The sequence below is a fragment of the Monodon monoceros genome, unplaced genomic scaffold (genome assembly GCF_005190385.1).
Source record: "Monodon monoceros isolate NGI ecotype Baffin Bay Population unplaced genomic scaffold, NGI_Narwhal_1 Super_Scaffold_12, whole genome shotgun sequence".
Lineage (NCBI taxonomy): Eukaryota > Metazoa > Chordata > Mammalia > Artiodactyla > Monodontidae > Monodon > Monodon monoceros.
This window is the reverse complement of record NW_021703768.1, coordinates 90,421,565-90,441,536: the sequence shown is the minus strand read 5'-3', so window position 1 is coordinate 90,441,536 and position 19,972 is coordinate 90,421,565. Positions and strand designations below refer to the sequence as shown.

Below are 19,972 nucleotides of genomic sequence, written 5' to 3'. Positions count from 1 at the left end.
TGTCATCACCTTGGGTAAGGCGACTGAAGGCTGTCATCCAATAGCACTCCCAACATCAGGGGTAACGAGTCTTATGATTTGGAATGGAGGGCAAAATGGATCATCCCTACAACCCCCATATGAGAGAAATTGTCTTTTAGACCTGGGGTTGCTGGACCATGAGGGCCCTGAAAATCTTATAAAGAGCACAGTGCACTCTCCAGGTAATTCTGGGCTTTGAGCAGGATGGGGTAACTATTTCAGACTTATGGAAAGGAAAGCGGATTATGTCCACATAGAAAAAGATTTAATAAAGTAAAGATGTCACTTTTCTTACAGTTCTACTAAAGATTAAATGAAAGTACTAACAGTTGTCAGTGAAGTACTTCATGAAATTTGACAAGCTTCTTATAAATGGATATAGAATAAAAATGGCCCCAAATAACCAAGACAATCCTGAATACGAACAAGATAAAACAGCTCTCCTTTCTAAATATAATGATTTTTAAAAACTTAATAGGATTATAACATAGCATTAGTGCAGAGGCAGATAAAGACAAATGAACCAGAATATATAGGCCTGAATCAGACCCATGCATATACTGAAACATAATATATGATGGATCAGGGTGGAAAGAATAAACCCTTTGATAAATGGAACTGGGGAAAGAATCAGTCATCTAAAATTAGATTAGGCTTAAATGAGAAAAGCATAGCTTTAAGGACTTTCAGAAGAAATATAAAATAATATCTTTATAAACTAAGAGTCAAAAGAATTTCCTAAAGTATATAACCCATAAAATAAACAACTGATTGAATACACTAAAATTATGAACTTCTGGTTATCAAAATATACCACAATGAAAATGGAAGCTCAATAAAAACAATAAGAAAAAGAAAACCTGGTAGAAAAATGGTCAAAGCAAATGAGTGAATGTGGATCAATAAGAATGCACATAGACTGCTGGTAGAAGTATTAATTAATAAAACAATATAAAAGATTATTTGGTATCATCTTACAAAGTTTAATTTTGGCTTCACTTGCATGAAAACTATAGAAAACTCATGTCATAACGTTCAGGTTTCTGACAGGCAAATGTTTTTAATAGTGACAAATTGGAAAAAAATCTACATGTGTGTAGGCAGAGGATGGATAAATTGAGGTGGACTCATACAATGGAATGTCACTCAGGAGTGAAAATAAGTGTGTTATAGCTACAGGTTTCAATTTGGATATATATCAGATGCAAAATGTTGAATAAAAAAAAAGCAAGATTTAGAAGAATCCACATATATAATTTACATAAATTTTAAAACAATATATTCCTTAGATATATATTTAAATGAGTTACAACTATAAAAATAGTGAGACAATGCTAAACATGAAAATCATAATAGCAGTTAGTCCATAAGGCATTTGTGGGAATATAAAGAAGGGATACCTGAACTCACTGTGGTAGGGTAAGGTGAAAACTCACCCAGGAAAGAATCCCTGAAGACAAAAACACTTGAGGTGATTTTTGAAGAAATAAGATGTGCAAATGATGGGTAAAGGGAGAAGAAAGGAAGGAACTAGGGTAAACAGCAAGGAAGTGAGAGGGAGATCAGGTAACAGAGGAAAAGTGCTGAGAATTTCACCCACTGTGATGGGAGGTGGGTGCAGTTATGCTGGTAAATATTTAGCAAAAGGTCTCTAGGGGGAAAAATGTGTATATACACAATATATGGATATCTATATATACATATAATATATACATATGTAAGTTTATCGTAAAGTTTAATATGAATGATGTGTAGCCCACAATTTACAAATAACAATAATATTAAATACTCTTTATTGCTAATTCCTTACAGCCAAGAGATTCTCAAAAATTTTGCTGGGGGAAGGGGATCAAGATGGCTGAGTAGGAGGATGTGGAGCTCACCACCCCCCCACCCTGACAAACACATCAAAATATATTTATGTGTGAAACAATTCTCACAGAAAACCAACTGGAAACTGGCAGAAGATATCCTATGCAACCAACGCTGCAAGAAAGATCTCCACATAACTGGGTAGGGCAGGAAAAGAAAGTGGGGTGGCACCAGGACAGGACCGATGCCCCCGGGAGGAATCTGTAAGGGAATGAGACCCTCGCCCTGGTAAGCCCCCTTGACTGTGGGAAATCTTCTGGAACAGAGGGGCTGGAGAAGCCTAGAATCTCCTCAAGAGGAGTGCACGTGCGCTGGCTTGCTAACAATCAGGGCAGAAAGAGACCTTTGCTGGTGGCTGCAGCCTTGCCACATTTCCCAACCAGATGTTTGGTCTAGCTGTGCAGAAACAGACCAGGGCACCTGGGGTGTGATCCAGGCTAAACTGTGATGACCATTGTCAGCGCATGCACAGGGATGACGGGTCTAGCCAGGCAGATACTGTCAGCGCATGTACTGGGTGGCATCACAAGAGTGTGTAACAGTGAAGCACTTTATTTCAGGCAGACAGGCCCTGGAAGAGGACTCGATATAGCTAAGTATTAATATTGTTAAAATGTTAAAATTAAAGGAACAAATAATCCTAAATTTTATATGGAACCACAAAAGGCCCAGAAATGCCAAAACGGTCCTGAGGGAAAAGAACAAAGCTAGAGGCATAACCTTTCCAGACTCCAGACTATACTACAAGGCTACAGTAATCAAAACAGCATGGTATTGGCACAAAAACAGACATATAGATCAGTGGAATGGAATAGAGAACCCAGATATAAACCCACACACCTACAGTAAATTAATCTATGACAAAGGGGGCAAGAATATGCAGTGGGGAAAAGACAGTCTCTTCAAGTGCTGCTGGGAAAGCTGGACAGCTACATGTAAATCAATGAAATTAGAACACTCACTCACACCATATCCAAAATTAACTCAAATTGGTTTAAAGACCTAAATATAAGGTCTTTTATGACCTTATAAAACTTCTAGAAGAGAACAGAGACAAAACATTCTTGGACATAAATTGTAGCAATATTTTCTTAGATTAGTCTTCCAAGTAGAAAGAAATAAAAGCAAAAATAAATAAATGGGACTTAATCAAACTTAACAGCTTTTGGACAGCAAAGGAAACCATCAATAAAATGAACAAACAACCTATGGAATGGGAGAAAATATTTGCAAACAATGTGACTGACAAGGGGTTAAATATCCAAAATATACAAACAACTCATGCAACTCAATATCAAAAAATCAAACAATTCAATCAAAAAATGGGCAGAATAGACATTTCTCCAAAGAAGACATACAGATGGCCAACATACACATGAAAAGATGCTCAACATTGCTGATTACTAGAGAAATGCAAATCAAAACCACAATGAGGTATGTCACACAGGCTAGAATGCCTACCAGCAAAAGTCTACAAATAATAAATACTGGAGGGCTTCCCTGGTGGCGCAGTGGTTGAGAGTCCGCCTGCCGATGCAGGGGACACGGGTTCATGCCCTGGTCCGGGAAGATCCCACATGCCGCAGAGCGGCTGGGCCCGTGAGCCATGGCCGCTGAGCCTGTGCTCCGCAACGGGAGAGGCCATGGCAGTGAGAGGCCCGCGTACCGCAAAAAAAAAATTAAAAATAAATAAATAAATAAATGCTGGAGAGGGTGTGGAGAAAAGGGTACCTTCCTTCACTCTTGGTGGGACTGCAAATTGGTAGAGCCACTATGGAAAAGAGTATGGAGTTTCCATAAAAAACTAAAACTAGATCCAGCAATCCCACTCCCGGACATATATCCAGAAAAGACAACAACTCTAATTTGAATAGATACGTGCACCCCAATATTCATAGCGGCACTATTTATAATAGCCAAAACATGGAAACAGTGCAAGTGCCCATCAACAGATGATTGGCTTAAGAAGATGTGCTATATATATATATATATATATATATATATATATATATATATAAAAATATATACGCACACACATACATACATACACGTATACAGAACTATATTCAATATCTTATAATAACCTATAATGGTAATAATGTGCAAAAAATATGTATAACTGAATCACTTTTCTGTACCCTGAAAATAATACAGTATTGTAAATCAACTATACTTCAATAAAAAAACTTTTACTGAATTCCTATATGCTTGAGCAACCTATAGTTTCAATTTAACCATGATTTGACAATGAGAGTAGCATCCCAATCCACTAACTTTACCTAATATATTTATTGCCACTAAATTTGACGTGTGACTTACTTTTAAACTATTTTTCGTCCTTATACAAATTTGATTTATTAAATAGAAAACTCTTTTGGCTTCAGCACTACCGTATTTCAAACTTCACTCTTTCATCAGTGAGGCAAACAACTTCTTTGCTGATCGTGTTTAATACTGGAAGAATATTTCCTCAAATAAAGGTGCTATCCTATCCACTATGTAAAGGCTGTAAGCATAAGATGCTTTTAAATTTAATCTGAATTATTAACATTTTCTTAAGTCCAGACAATCAACTGAACAATAAATCATCCCCTAATCTGTAGCATTGTCTATTGCCAGACTGAACATACTCCCATATTGGCTGATTTCAAGCTACCAATGTAAAGTCAATGAATGTGAATTTGGGGAAATATACACAGTAGCACAGTTCTATGGTGCTTCCACCGCGCAGATACTTTAGAGATTAGCCACCTCAAGAACTGAGTTAAGAAACAAAGTGGTAGCATAATTTTAAAACGGATGGGTTTTCAGTATTTATCTTTAATCTTAAAGTAGTAGTTAACCTTTAAATAGTAGGTTTAAACATTTTAAAATAGTAGGTTTGTATAATTTAGTTTTTAATAATGGTTGTGTTTAACAACCAGCTTTCAAAATTCCTGAAAATTTGGCAATTGGCTCTTCTGGTCTAGAACTAGTCCTCTCCAGCCCACCAGTTGGAGGATGATCTGAGTGACAGTGAACAGGTGGGAGCAGAAGCAGTCCAGCTCCCTGTGGTAGAGCTTGCTGGTACCCCCGGGGAAAACAATGGTACTACAATTTTCTTGCGCTTGGATACGGTCATGTGCACTGAGTTCTGGCTAATAGAATATGAGTGGGAGTGCGGTGCATCACCTTCAGGCCTAACTGATGGCCCTCCCCACCCACCTCTCTCCCCAAATGAGATGTTAGCTCTCTTTTCTCATCTGCTAGCTTAATGGAGAAGACTCAGTGGTCCCAAAAGACAGAGACACAAGAAGCAAGGAACCTGGTTCCCTAATAGTCCTGTAGAACAGAATCACCTCTCACTTGACCCCTCCATCTACCCACTCATTCACGTGCTGACCAGAATAGCCCCGAGATGAGCAAGAAAAACATTTTACTTTGTTAAATTACAGACATTTCAGGACTTGGCTGTCACAGCAACTAGTGTTTTTTACCTCAACAAATACAAAACCAGCGCAGAGTTTCCTGTTGTTTGCTTTGTTTTGTTCTGCGTTGAGAGTCTCAGCTGTGTTTTGTATCGATCTTCTTTGCTTCTCTATCACATCTTTAGGCTTAGGCTCCAGTTTGGAGAATGTATTGAAGATTGGGGGCCAGAGCAATGGAACTTACTAAACAAGCCCCCACAGAGTGAAAATTATATTGAAAAACAAATTATATGTCAAACCCACCTGGAGTTTGACAGCCTTTTTTTAGGATAAACAGCTTCCAAGCCTGGGGATATGAAATTCCTTAGGGCCATGAGAGAGGAAGTGGGAAATCTTAGATACCACAGGAAGGAAAGCATGTCCTTCAACAATAACATGTCAAGTTTTTATACTTGAATAGTGACACTAAAGGAAGTAGCAAATAAGACCAGGATAAAGAAATTAATTTTTAGAAAATCAGCCTTCCACAAAAAAACATTGACCAGTCTTCCAGGGGAGAGTTGTCCCTGCAGGACAGCCTATGGGCACTAGTCCAAATTCAAATAATTTCTTCTCCTTCCTCTTTCACCTCTCCAAGTAGATGTAGCACAGCCATATGACCTTTGGGTTATGTGTGAGACATTATTCCTCTCTACTTGCGGTGTCTTTATTTCTTGATTTTTTTTTTCCTTTTACTGGGACTGCTTCCACATACCTTGAACAATACTATCTTTCACAGTCTGGGGTCTCCCTTTTTTTATCTTTTAGTAGGATCCTTTTAAATGTTTCCTGGCTTGAGTTCTTTCTCTGTGTTTGCTGACCCTCTGCTTCATGGAAAGATAGGCACATCTCTCCCGAGCCTTACCTTGTTAGTGATGGCCAAACACAAACACACAGATGTGTCACTCTTTTATCTTCAACTATGGTGCCAGGCCCTTCAGTATCAGAACTTTTCCTGTGTTCTCTGAGCTCGCTTTTATTTTTTCTTTTTTTTTTTGAGAATAAGAGGTAGGTTCTTTGAAAATAATCTGAAATTGAAATTAGTTCAAAGATTATTTTATGATATATTTAGATCCCAATTAACGGAAGATATGAAATATTTAAAGTGCTTCTTTCAAAACATAAGCCTCCTTTCACAGATGCATAAAATGCTAAATAAATATCTTTCCCTATAACAGATTGCTCAGCAAAAATTACTGTAATAATGCCATCTAATCAAGTCCTGCAGAGTATCTTAAAACTTGCTATCAGGTTTCCTATTTTCAACACTTTTCTACCATTGATGCTGTGTATCTGTGCTTTTTCATCTGTATTATTTAAATACAATAAAAATCAAAAGCCCACCATTCCATACCATAGAAGAATAATATAAAGAATTTCCAATATATAAGACCCAGATGCAATTATTTTGGGACCCAACCTTCTATGGATTTTAAGGAAGAGGAACTATGAAGATGATCCATTATTTATGGCATCTATTACCTATTCATCACTTTTCTGGTAATTGTGCCTCAGGTCCTCTCTGAGCCATCACCCTTCCCCCACGGTTAGCTCCCACGCTTGGGAAAGGCTTGGCTGTTGACTCCAGAGTTATTATGTGCCTTAGGTCACATTCACTCAGCGGATTTCCCTGAGCGATTGCTACAGAGAAACCGGCAAGTAACCTAATCAGAGGTGGTGAGAAATGAGGTGGCTATTTCTGGAACTTGTATTAGTTTCTATATAGCTATTTCTTTAACTTAGGTCTCTCACTCAGGCTCCCTGGGATCATCTTCTATATACACTACGTGCACATTCTTGCCTTAGTCCTTACTTTGGGGAGCATGGGGGAGCCTGGGGACAGCAGGCTAACATACCTATCATAGTCCATCTTCCTCAGGGCAGCCACATTTAGCTTTTGAAATCAATTCATCCCTGGCTAAAAACATTCCAGTGGCTTTATTTTACTACAAAATAAAAATTAAAACTCCTTTTTTTTTTTTTGCGGTACGCGGGCCTCTCACTGTTGCGGCCACTCCCGTTGTGGAGCACAGGCTCCGGACGCGCAGGCTCAGCGGCCATGGCTCACGGGCCCAGCCGCTCTGCGGCATGTGGGATCCTCCCGGACAGGGGCACGAACCCGTGTCCCCTGCATCGGCAGGTGGACTCTCAACCACTGCGCCACCAGGGGAGCCCTAAAACTCCTTTTTGTGATGGTCTGCAGGAATCCACAAAATGTGACCCTGCCACCTCTGACCTTATCTTTTTCCAAACCTCCTCATTTACAGTTCTAGCCACACCAGCCTTCTTTTTGCCCCTAGAATAGGTCAAGCCCATTTTTGTCTCAGGACGTTTGCACCTGCTGTTTATTCTGCTTTGAACAATCTTTCTCAGGATGTTTTCATGGCTGTTTTCTCATTTAGGCCTGAAGTCAAAAAACACCTTCCAAAAGTCCCTACCCCACCACCTTGCCCAGCTCACCTTATCACCAATTCTCTATCACACTTCTATGCTTAATGCTGTTTGCAAATATCTAAACTTGTTTCACTAAGATTCTCTCTTTCCCTCTGGACTGCCAGCTGAGAATAAAGTGCAGAACTGTTGTAGTATCTTATGGAAATGAAGAGGGAACCTGGAGGAGAATGGCACCAACAGGAAGAGTGTAGAGAATTGACACAGAGGAGAAACCAATCCTGGTGCTGTTGGTGGCTTAAACAGGATCCAAAGCCACCCTAGTTCTGCTCTTCTCAGTTAAAGTATATATTAAATCTCTTAATAGGTTTGAATTGTGTTTTCTGTCACTTGAATTTAACAGACAGTATGAACTCCATGGAAAAATCAGTGGGGATATCATTTAAAGACCAAAAAAGCACAAGATGCTCCTTGGAGAAATTGTTTTAAGTGTCTTAAAAGAATCATACTAGAGCAAAGGGTAGCAAAGCTAATAAGACTTGAAGATAATTGTCAAACAAAAATTTTATTTGGTATTTTGACATAAATTACAAAGGGTGTTGTGTAGTGCCCTTCCCTCGAGGTACTCTAAAAGAGTGTGTTACCTGTTTGAGGCGGCTGAATTGGCATCAATCTGATGGTAGGGAGGATCTAAATGATCTCAGACTCCTTTAGACCCTGTGATACAAACAAAACAGGGAAAATGAAAGTTGTTGATAAAATAGTAGGCATTTTTAGGGTAACACAATGTAATTAGCCTAAGCAAGGAAACATACTTGGAGCATGAAGTTAAAAAAAAAAAAAAAAAGAGCAATAAAGCAAGGCTATTAATTAGAGAGGGCAAACTAATGTCACATGATGGTGACTAGTCCAAGATGCCAGCAGGATATGCCGTGAGGGCCTCAGTATCACTTAGGTATATTCAGAAAGTCCTTTTCTGTCATAAATGATCTCACCATTTTTAACATCTGATATTTGGAACCAAATGTCATTTCAGTAACAGATCGAATAATTATTACAACAACAATAATAACAATGTTTTGGAGCAGTCTCCATATGTCAAGCACTGTTCTAAATACTGAACATTTAGTATCTGTTTTAATCTATCAACAAAACAATGAAGTAAGTACTATTAATTTCTCCAGTTTATAAATGAAGTCACTTAAACAGAGAGGGCATTTATTCTTTTGCTGGATGGAATGTCAGAGACCCAAGAAAGGATAACTAAGATAAGATGCATAAACTACAAAATATAAAATCAACTGAAGAATTTAATAGCCAGCAAATTTGGTCTTTACCAAATTTAGCTCTGATCATTTTTTTGGACCTCAGCTGTTGAGAGTATGTTCTTGAAGTTTAATATTATGAGCAAATCAGATAAAATCTGAAACTCTCTAGTTTTTCATAGAACTGGAATGTGGTAATTTATATTCAGCATAAGGCAAAAACTCTCAAAGTCAGAGAAGAGGCTGATGAAGCTGGGCTACTTGAGGAGACCAAATGGCAAGGAATACAATAAGGCCAGATTGTGTATGACAGAGGAAATGACAATATGCTAGTTAGGAAATAAAAATAGGGAAGTCCAAAGAACTTAATGCATGCAAAGGTTTTTTCCCCTGCAAAAGAAGTCAATTTGAAAAGCTTCAGGGAAAATACAAGTTCTGTGTTGAGATAAGGTTTTAGATGAATGAAGAGCTTAAAATACTTTCAACTTGACATGGCTTGGCTTCAAGGTCTAGCGGTTCATTATGAAGTATAGAAGATGTAACTAAAAGCACAACTCTTACCATGAACCAAGAGAGACCTAAAATGGTGAGGAAAAAGGTTTGATTGCAAACGTGAGTGCCATGCTCGCTAGCTTCCTCTGTTTCAAAGGGAAAACCCTTTTCCTCTTAAACTTTTACACTCCCTCATGCACATGACATCTTTTGTAACAATTGCATAATTCTTCAGGGACAACTCTGTACCCAAGGGGGCAGATCTCAAGGACAATACAGAAGAGGAACCCCAGATGTGCACACCAATGAGTCTCTGGCTGGAACGGTAACTCAGGGACGCTCATTCCACCTACTTCTCTTAGCTTTTAGTCTATGTTGTCCTACATATACCCCAGTGTTCAACGAGAGATAGTGGGAAATAAGGTTTGACTAAAAACAAATCTAATTTCCAAGAAACATTTTCAGAATAAAACAGTAAATAACTGTCTTTCTGGTTGGCTGGTTGCAACAGTGCTCTGGAAAAAAAAAAAATGGTGTGAGACCACTTGAGATGTTCCTTACTTCTATTACTGAGATTCAAAACAGTATGAACTTCCAGATCTCTCCACTGAGTCATTCACTCATAGGCCTAAGGCTCTGGAAACTTGGGTTGGGTTCTTTCCTTCTTTTAGACAGATAAGGGTGTAGAGGTCTGCAGAAACTATGGGGCCTTACAAAAGCCTCAGTGGGAAGGACAGCCCAAAGCAGAGACCGTTAGAATCTTGAACTCTCCAGTTCTCAGCTTGGGGATCCCAGGAACACATGATCCATCATTTTCACTAGTGCTTTTTTATTCCTCTCTTCCTATATTTTCAGTTTATTGTGATGAACACTAATAACCACCTATGAAATACCATAGTACAAGTACAGTACATCCATTTGAAATACTGTGATATGATTCCAATCTGTCTGACTCCTTTTCTCGCTGTCTTCTGCTAACACACCTGGTGAAACTCTGAAGGTGCAGCTGGAGTCCTGCTTTTAGTCTTTTTTAAACATCAATTGGAAGCTGCAACTCAAAGCAATGTGACCCGAGGCTCTTCTGTGAATTAAATGGCCAGGTTTCAAAAACACGCACATGGCATTTGAATGAAGTTCAGGGCAGCTGGTCAGAGAAAGGAATTGAACAAAAGAAGGGCAAACTTAAACTCACTAAAAGAGCAGGCATACCAACAACAAAAGCAGGCAGACAATGGCACCGAGGTCAGGCGGAGCTTCCCAGGCCTCTGACAGAGCTAGGGCTCCCGAGAGTTTGGCAACAGTGTAACTAATTAGGGAGCTCAGGATACCAAGTGTCAAAGCACTATTTGGTCTCCCAGGCATGACTTGGACAGTTTCATAGCTGTCACCTTTTCTGGGGACACCTTGAAACTTTCTGGGTCAACTCGAAGCCAATCTCCTTCAGCAATTCAGTGGCACTTATAGGGATGGCTCATGTGACCCTTTTCTTGAAAGGTGCCCTAGGGTTAGAACAGAAATTCTGCCCCACCGACCGTTCCTTTCAATTAGTAATAAAGCAGCCTGGACCAACTTCTATAGGGCTCCATAACATTCAAACCACTATTTTTTTCCCATGAGGGTCTATTTTGTACCCAGAACTGCACAAGTTGCTGTCACTAAAAATTTAGAAGTAATTCACAGCACCCCTGTAATTTACAATCTTTTTTTTGGACACAAGATTTACAAACCTGAAACAATGCTATAACAATACAATATTGTCCTGAAAACCAACTTAGCCTTAATTATATTCTGTGTTAAATAGAGTTGGTCTCATATATCCTCTCAGAATATGAAATCCTAGAGTGCAGGTCCATGTCATCTGTATCCCCTAGAGCATGGTAGCATTGAAGCTGAGCACTGCAGGTCTGCAATGAATAATGGATGGTTTGTAGGATTAATCAATTGGGAACCTAAAATGCCTGTGTTTCTTCATGGGTTAGGTCCCCTGGTAGCCCTAGAGGTAGCACTAGGTGGAAAATGGCAGTAGCTTATACAAAGAACTTCATTCTGGGTTGCAAAAGGAAGTTTATCTTGTTTTTGCCTTCCTGTTTTGAAATCTGCAGGATGGCTTCCCCTCATGCCTGGGTGCTATCTGGTAAGGAAGTGTTCCAATAGGGAGTTGCTTGGCAATATTCCTGGCCTACTGTTATCAGCATCTGGCCCATGTCACAAGCATTCTCCTGCTGGATTCATCTGTCAGGAGGACAGATAGGAAAGCACCTTGTAGCACAGAGAGTATGTTCGATGGCACCACACCTGTGTGTGCATGCATGGGCACACACACACAAATGACACAGGAAAGTACAAGACAATTGCATCAAACAGCAATTAGCTCAAAGAGAGTTTGTCATTTTTCCTCTGGCAGAATGGGGGGCAAGGGTGGAGGGAGTGCAATAGCCCCTCTCTCAGAACTCTTAGAAGAAAGTCGGTTGGCCACACGATATAACACATGTATTGGTCAGTTGGAGGAAAGAATCTCCCCACTTTCTGAACTTTATTGTAAAGGGAAATGCATACTAAAACTATGCACAAGTTTTGTCAACTCTAGTTGCATTTTACAGACTGCTTTTGCTAGTCCTATCCAAAGAAAATAATGGGACTCAATCATTCATCCATCTAACCAATAGTTAATACCTACCCTCTGTATGCTAGGCACTAATTCTAGAAGCTGAGGATATAGTGTTGAACTAAAGACCCCTGTCCTCAAGGAGACTATAACTAGTTATAGTTTTAGTCATTAGTTATATCATTATATACCATTAGTCATATCATTATAACCAGTGGTGTAACTAGTATATATCATTATAACTAGTGATTTCAGAGAATAAAAGCACTTTCTCTGAAGGAAATTAACACTGTGGGATGATACTGGAGGAAGATATTTAAGGAGGTTTCCCAGAGCAATCCTGGATGAGGAGGTAACGTTTGCACTGAGAGCTGAATTATAAGAATGGGAGAACATTCCTGGCAGAGAGAAGAGCAAACACAAAGGCTGTCACTTTTCTTTATTTACTTGTGAGACGAGCAGCCTGATCCCTGACCCAGACAGTCTTCCACAGCGATAAAACTGTGTGTTAGCATGGCCTCCATTCAGAGGGGTTATCCTTTCAGCTGGCCCAAAGGAATGAGGGCAGAGGACAGGGACCCAGCAGAGAGACTATTTCTCAGCTTCCAAGGAAAAGAGAAAACATCAGAAGAGGAAGAATCACAACAGGCCAGGGCATATCTCTTACTCATCCTTGTAGTAATGGTCCCTGCAGTCCTGAGGTAATGAAAATTACCTTCAAGCATCCAGGAGGCAAAGGCCAATCAGTGACAGAGTATTAGATGCTTTTATTGGTCATAGAACACAGCCCACCACGGGAATCACAGCATGGCCTGGGCCAAGTTCAACACAAAGAGATGGCCTCTCATGTTCCAAGTTGAAATTAACTTTTCTTCCAGTTTTCTCCCTCATTGTAACCTCCCATATAGGTGTGACAGAAGGAAGAAGACAGAGAGACAGCTTGCCCCTGGGGCTCTAACTCTCTGACCTGACAAGTTTCTGATCCTTCCATATACTTGTGAGCTCATATAAACTTCAATGTCATGGTTAAAAACAAAGAGTTCTGGAGTCAGGCTGCCTGGATCCAAACCCTGGCTACACTTCTGGCTGAGTGACCTAGAATAGGTTACATCATCTCTCCAAGCTTGGCTTTCCTCATCTGTAAAATATAACCTCATAGAGTGGCTGAGAGGATTAAAAGAGATCATTCATGTAAAGTCAGAACACATGTACTACCTAGCACACAATATGCACTTGATCAAAGCCAGCAGCCATAGCAGTAAGGAGAAGAGAAAGACAGACAAGTCAGTATCATAGTAATACACACAGGCTCGGTACCCAGTACCCATTCATAAGCATCAAGAACACTTGGCTTCAGACATGGAAGCAACTTAAGCATCCATTGACAGATGAATAGATAAAGAAGGTGTGGTATATACATACAATGGGATATTAGTCAGTCATAAAATGAATGAAATAATGCCATTTGCAGCAACATGGATGGACCTAAAGTTTATCATAATGAGTGAAGTGAGTCAGACAGAGAAAGACAAATATTATGTGCTATCGCTTACGTGAAATCTAAAATATAATACAAATGAATCTATATGCAAAACAGAAACAAACTCACAGACATAGAAAACAATCTTATGGTTACCAAAGGGGAAATGGACAGGGAGAGGGATAAATTAGGAGTATGGGATTAACAAATACACACCACTATGTAAAAAAGGATTTACTGTATAGCATGGGGAACTGTATTCAATACCTTGTAATAACCTATAATGGAAAATAATCTGAAAAAATATATATGTATAACTGAATGACTTTGCTGTACACCTGAAACTAACATAATATTGTAAACAAACTATACTTCAATTATAAAAAAAGAATGCGTGTGTTTACTGGACATGTTGTCCCCTAAAACCAACCTCAAAAACCCTAAATTAGAGAAAGTGAGAAAAAAGTGTAATTTTCCCTTTTTATACTTTCAGCCATAGTTTTAGAATACTCTAATAGGGCTCAAGGACTGAAAGTACATTTGTTTCAAATAAATATTAAAACAATTGCAAGAATTAGAGAAAAGAAAAGCTATTTTGCAGATGTCTGGCCATTCATCGTCATCCTGCTTTTGGATTGCACCCGGCCAGTGAAGGGAAGATGGAGCCCAATCTGAAAGATGGGTTCCCTATGAGGTCATTGCTGATTCTATTGCAATAGTAGACCTCCAGGAGATTATTAATTTTTAAACAATAAGCCTGAAAGGAAAAGAAGCACTAATCTAGCTCTCCCTGGCTGCTTGTAAACATTCATTATTCTATGCCCGTCTGTTCTCCCTTTCTATTAGGCTAAATTTTTTTCCAAAGCCAGAGACCAGGCCTACTCTTTCTATGATGCCAACAACAAGGCTGATTTGTATGGTAGTGATATTCATCTGATGTCACTCACCTGTACTTCTTTAGAATGGGGGATCTGGTGAATGTCTCACACCCATGAAATATTACATTGCTAATCTTTGTTTTCCAGTAGTCTGGCATCATTTCTGGAACATTGGTTTCCACTGAAGTTTGTTTAAGGGAAAATTTAAAATAGAAGAAGATATGTAATGATGTTAAGAGCTACCATAGAGATCTAATAACAATAGGAGAAATTTAATAACAATAGGAGAAAAGTAAACCCAGTATGTTAGCACATGCTGACATACTGTAGTTAATATAAGATTAAAAATAATATTCCAACTGGAGATGAAAGGGTTAATAAGAGTTTATTTCTCATACACATAAGAAAAGAAGCATGGAAGTCGCCAGGCCTGGGCTGGAATGATAGCTCCATGGTCACCAGAGACTCAGGCTCTTTTTGCTATTATTAGGATCCAGCCCTCATCATCATAGTCCAAAAAGGCTGCTGGAGTTCCAGCTATCACAGCCACATTTTTGCATCAGTATAAGAAGAGTAGAAGGGAAGACAGAGACTTCCCAGGATTTCTATGCAACACATTTGCATACCTTTCATTAGCAAGAACTTAATCACCTGAGTCAGCTAAATGCAAAGAAGACTGTTGCCCATTGCCCATTTACTGGCTTCATAACAGTAGGGACCAGTATGTTTGGCAACAGGATCATAACGATAATAACTCTAAATATAAAAATGTTTAGAAGCTTCCAGAGGATTTCACATGTGCCCGTGTTTTGAGAAGGGAGGAAGGAGGGCAGAAGAGGGAGCTGGCTCTTGGAAACCTACAGCTTAAAGTAGCAAGAGGAGCACCCAGCTCATCTGGAGCCTGTTCTGACGAAAACAGATGCACTTATGGACATAGTGAGGTAGAATATATTAAAGGTAAATAGACAATCTTTAAATGGTCACTGTTGGTGTTTTCTAGTACAGTTTATCACAGAGAAACAGAAAGAGATTCAAGCAGAAAGCTCAGGTCCAAGTGAAGATTCAGTTGTTAGCTTGTGTTCTGAATCTCTTTGAACTTGAGTATGACCGAGAGGGTGAAAAGGCAAAGGACCCTAACCCTGGTGCAATGCCAAAGGGGGCAGGCAGAGCCCAGGGCTGCCTCTTTCCCTGCCTATATTTGGGGTCTGTCGTGGATTGTCTTGGGCCCCTCATTCTGGATCAGTCCCTTCCCAGACCTTCCGTAGCCCTGAATATTGTGACACTGTCATTTTTACAATAATTTTCAGCCGATGCTTGCTGTTGAATGACTGAGAAATGGCCATCACTGTAAATACACCACCACCTGCCCCCATACTCTCACACACTTCTTATCTCAGAGCAAACAGGTTCCTGGGAATTAATCTGTCAAGTATTTTGAAAGAAGACTCCAAAGCCTGGTAACAAGGCTTCTCTTTCCCCAGTGAATATTCATTCCACTGGCAGCTATAACTGGGAGACAAGCATCACATAGATCCTCCTAATTTCTGGCAAGGAAAGGAGGGGAGTCTAAGACAACCAACAGCTGCGGAAGATGGCACCAGACTGAGGCTGTCCTAGAAATCTCTGTCCTCAGGGAAAATAACGCTGAGGCAGAGAGCAGCAGTGCTATTGTGAGGAAAATCATTTACTGAACAGTTGGACCCAGCTACAGGCCCAAAGTAAGAATAGATGAGGGCTTCCCTGGTGGCGCAGTGGTTGAGAGTCTACCTGCCGATGCAGGGGACGCGGGTTCGTGCCCCGGTCCGGGAAGATCCCACATGCCGCGGAGCGGCTGGGGCCATGAGCCGTGGCCGCTGAGCCTGCGCGTCCAGAGCCTGTGCTCCGCAACGGGAGAGGTCACAACAGTGAGAGGCCCGCGTACCGCAAAAAAAAAAAAAAAAAAAAAAAGAATTATAACATGTTGTCTTTAAGGTAAACTGACGTTTATTACTTTGGAAATATTAGACCTATACTATAGCATAAAATTTATGCTGCTAATTTCCAATTTCGAAGTGCTCATCTTCATAGTGATGCTGCAGATACAAAATAAATGACCTTAATCAAAGAGGAACTTTCAAAGAGAGAAAAGCAAAGAGCAAGATCAGGAATCTTAAAGAGCCGCCATCTTTGAGGATCAGGGAAGGAGAGGCAAGAAAGCCAAATCCATATGGGGGAATAAGGAACAGAAAAAGGATAAGAGAAATAGAAGAGTTCAGAAAGTACCATGTCATAGAAACCAAGGAAACAAGAAGTTTATAGAAGAAACAGATTTCAAAGAGTCAAATAGTGCAGTTAAGGAGAATCGTATTTTATAAGACAGAGGACTATACTGGTGACTTTCAAGAGAGAAGTCTCAATATAGTTATGAGGATGAAAATCAGACTCCAGAGGTTAAAGTGGTAGATGGATAAGAAGCAAAGCACTGGGTCACAGCTAAGTAGTAAAAAGAAGAAAGTTTGGATGCTAGTTGGAAAAACAAAGATCTTTTTGTTTTCCAATAATAAGGGAAAATATGTTGAGAACCTGAAGCATTAACCCTGGAGCCAGTATACACAGGGGCTCCTATACAGATTACTAATGTGTACATAAAAAGTGTATGGTTCCGTAAGAATATTCTGTTTCTCTACCATATTTGGTCCCATCTCTGATACACAGCATTCATAATGGGGGAGCTCTAGCCCAGGGATTTCCAGCCTTTTGATTAGTAGAGAAGGGTGTTGTTCTCAGCCTGCTTGCCAGTCCAAGGCCCTGCAGCTTGTTACTATGTGAAGAGATTTTATTGTGGGCCTAGAGACAACTACAGATGACTAGTTAATCTTGGTGTCTTACTCATTTCAGGCTGTTATAACAAGTTATCACAGACTGGGTGGCTTAAACAGCAATTTATTTCTCACAGTTCTGGAGGCTGGGAAGTCGAACGTCAAGGTGCCAGTATATCTGGTGCCCTGACTGAAGAAAGCCATCTTCTCACTGTATCCTCACTTGGCAGAGAGAGCAGAAAGGAAGCAAGCTTTCTTGTGTCTCTTCTTATAAAAGCGCTAATCCCATTCATGAGGACCTACCCTCCTGACTTCATTACCTTTCAAAGGCCCTACTTCCTAATACCACCACACTGGAAGTTAGGATTTCAACATATCAGTTTTGGGGATGAGAAAAACATTCAGTCCATAGCACTTAGCAACACGAGTCAGTTTCTGGGGATTCAAGGAAGGATGCTGATGCTGTTAAAACAGTTCAGTTGTCACACTTGCAGGTGATGCAGAACATTATGTGAGAGAGTTGTTGCTTTGTCTAATGGGTTTCCCTGTGATAGGTAGCTGTTTCCAAATGGTGATCATTTGCTAGCTCTTGACAACCCTCAGCTATTTGCTCTGAGGCTATCGGGCATATATCTTTGTCTTAATTAACCTTTTTGTGTACGTACGTCTTTTTTCCAGCTATGACCAACAAATGCACTTGGAAGAAGGTAACGTATCTTTCTATCCCTGCATTTCTGCACCCCTTAAAGCTATCTGCTTCTTTAAAGCAGGTCCACACCTGATCAACAGCTTAGTAGATTTATTCCAGTTCCTGCCTCTGATCATGTCCTGTTCTTAACTTCTGTGTCCATTTCTCCTCTGTAGTTGTCCTGAGGGAAGACCTCCTCTCACCTCCACATCTTTCACCTGGCAATTGAACTCTTGGTTCTTCCACTTTATGTTTTCACTTCATCTCTCCCAGTAACCATCCTAAATCTGCTCTCCCTGGAAAAACTCTCAATGATATCTCTGTCCTCCAGGGCCCAGAGCAGTCTGAGGGGCAAGGGACAATTAAAAGCAGAGATCAAGTGTTTCCAATTACACGTTTGCTTTTGGCTATAATGGAAACAGCCAGCATATTAGTTCTGCGTGTGCACATGGAGAATCTTTTAACCAAATGAGCAAACACAGCAACTACACTCAAAACGCTATAAATTGGTATCAGAAATAAGTGAAAATAACTAAGTATAAAAAGTATATCTGATCCAGTGTTAGATAAAACTTCACCTGAACCACGTGATCTCTTCAAACATGTTATATTTAATTTCACATCAGAGAGTAGATCGAGGAACCTATGATATCAGTAGCAGAGATGATCTGCTAAATGTTCTCAGGGTATTTGAAAAGTTAAAAGGTATTCAGATTCCTATTTCAAGTCATGGCTTAGAACTGAGTAAGCTATGTTACTGCCCATACTCAAACATTGCTTAGGATGTTAATTATCTCCCCAAATTGTCAATGTCATATAATGATGTGAGGCCCCAGTTTGTCTTGGGAGGGCAATGGGAAGTGGGGGAACTGCCCAGGACACTGCTGCCCTGACCACATGGCATTAGGGAAAGGCTGATACCCTTGGTGTGGCCAAAGAGAGAAATGCAGTTTTCATAGTTCTTTCTCTTTCACACATACACATTCTCAAAAGATCCGTTACTGTGCATGTGCTTCTCCTCTCCTTCTGAAAAGCTACATAATGAAAAAAGATTTATACATTTTAAAATGTCTGCGCAAGGAGTGAGCCCTGTGTGCATCCTCTGGCTTTTGACATTGCTCTTTCTCTGAACCTTGAAAAGCCTGCATGAGCCAGACCGCTTGCCGTTTGCCCTTAGACGCTCAGGCCCTGGCTGGTAGAGGCAGCCAGTGTGTGCAATTGGCTAATAACTATTGCACAGCCCAATGAGGCTGAAGAATAAAGGTGTCCCATGTGAACTTTCTTCCCCACATCTGAGGCTCTGAGGAAGTGCTTTTCAGAGTCTAGGCAGTCCAAGGAGAGTGCTGTGTGGGCCTGCCATGTTCCTCTGGCTGCAGGAGTGACCTGAATGAAGTGATTGTGCCAAACGCTTGGCATCCCCTTGGACCAGTATGTAAGGTCTGTGCTTATTCCCAAGGCCAGACTCACCACAGCTAAAGTGACCTCTCCCAAAGCTTAATTCAGTCCATTATGGGGTGGGCCCTGTGAGCTGATACCCACTGAGAAAGAGAGACAAAGAGAAAGTGTGGTCTGAGAGAGTGGGTACTTAAAGGAAAGGAGCCAGGGAGCAAGACAGACATGCCACTAAGGGTTGCTCTCCAGGACCTTCAAAGAAAGGGTTAGAACTAAGACTGAAGATCCGTAGAGCTGTGCTGTGGGCAACTGAGGTCTGAATGTGTGCGGACCAGCTAATGCAAAAGCAAAGAGTACAGCTGGACCTGGGAGCAGCACCCCATGGCTGTTACTGAAAAATTCGCAGGGAAATGTCAGCTGCACCTGCAAGCATAATTGAAAGGGTGGAGATGATAGTGGCATCTTATTTTTACTAACATAAATGAACACCAGGCTTTCAAATAGGGTGGGAATAGCAAGTATTAATCATATCTCTAATATGGTGGCTTGTGGCATTGGGGGTGTGTGTGTGTGTGTGTGTGTGTGTGTGTGTGTGTGTGTGTGTGTGTGTGTGTGTGTGTGTGTGTGTGTGTGTGTGTGTGTGT

The 19,972-nt window shown here is 40.4% G+C and overlaps 1 long non-coding RNA gene across 4 annotated transcripts in view; it reads right to left on the bottom strand.

Moving 5' to 3' along the window:
* Positions 1–5,981: 5,981 nt before the first annotated feature.
* LOC114893122 overlaps positions 5,982–19,972 on the bottom strand; it is a 132,879-nt gene continuing 118,888 nt past the window's right edge. For all 4 annotated transcript variants that reach the window (XR_003792834.1, XR_003792831.1, XR_003792833.1 and 1 more), the window contains 2 exons: positions 8,375–8,447; positions 5,982–6,367 (listed from right to left, as the gene is read on the bottom strand). This is a non-coding gene — a long non-coding RNA (uncharacterized LOC114893122). The remainder of the gene's footprint in view (positions 6,368–8,374; positions 8,448–19,972) is intronic.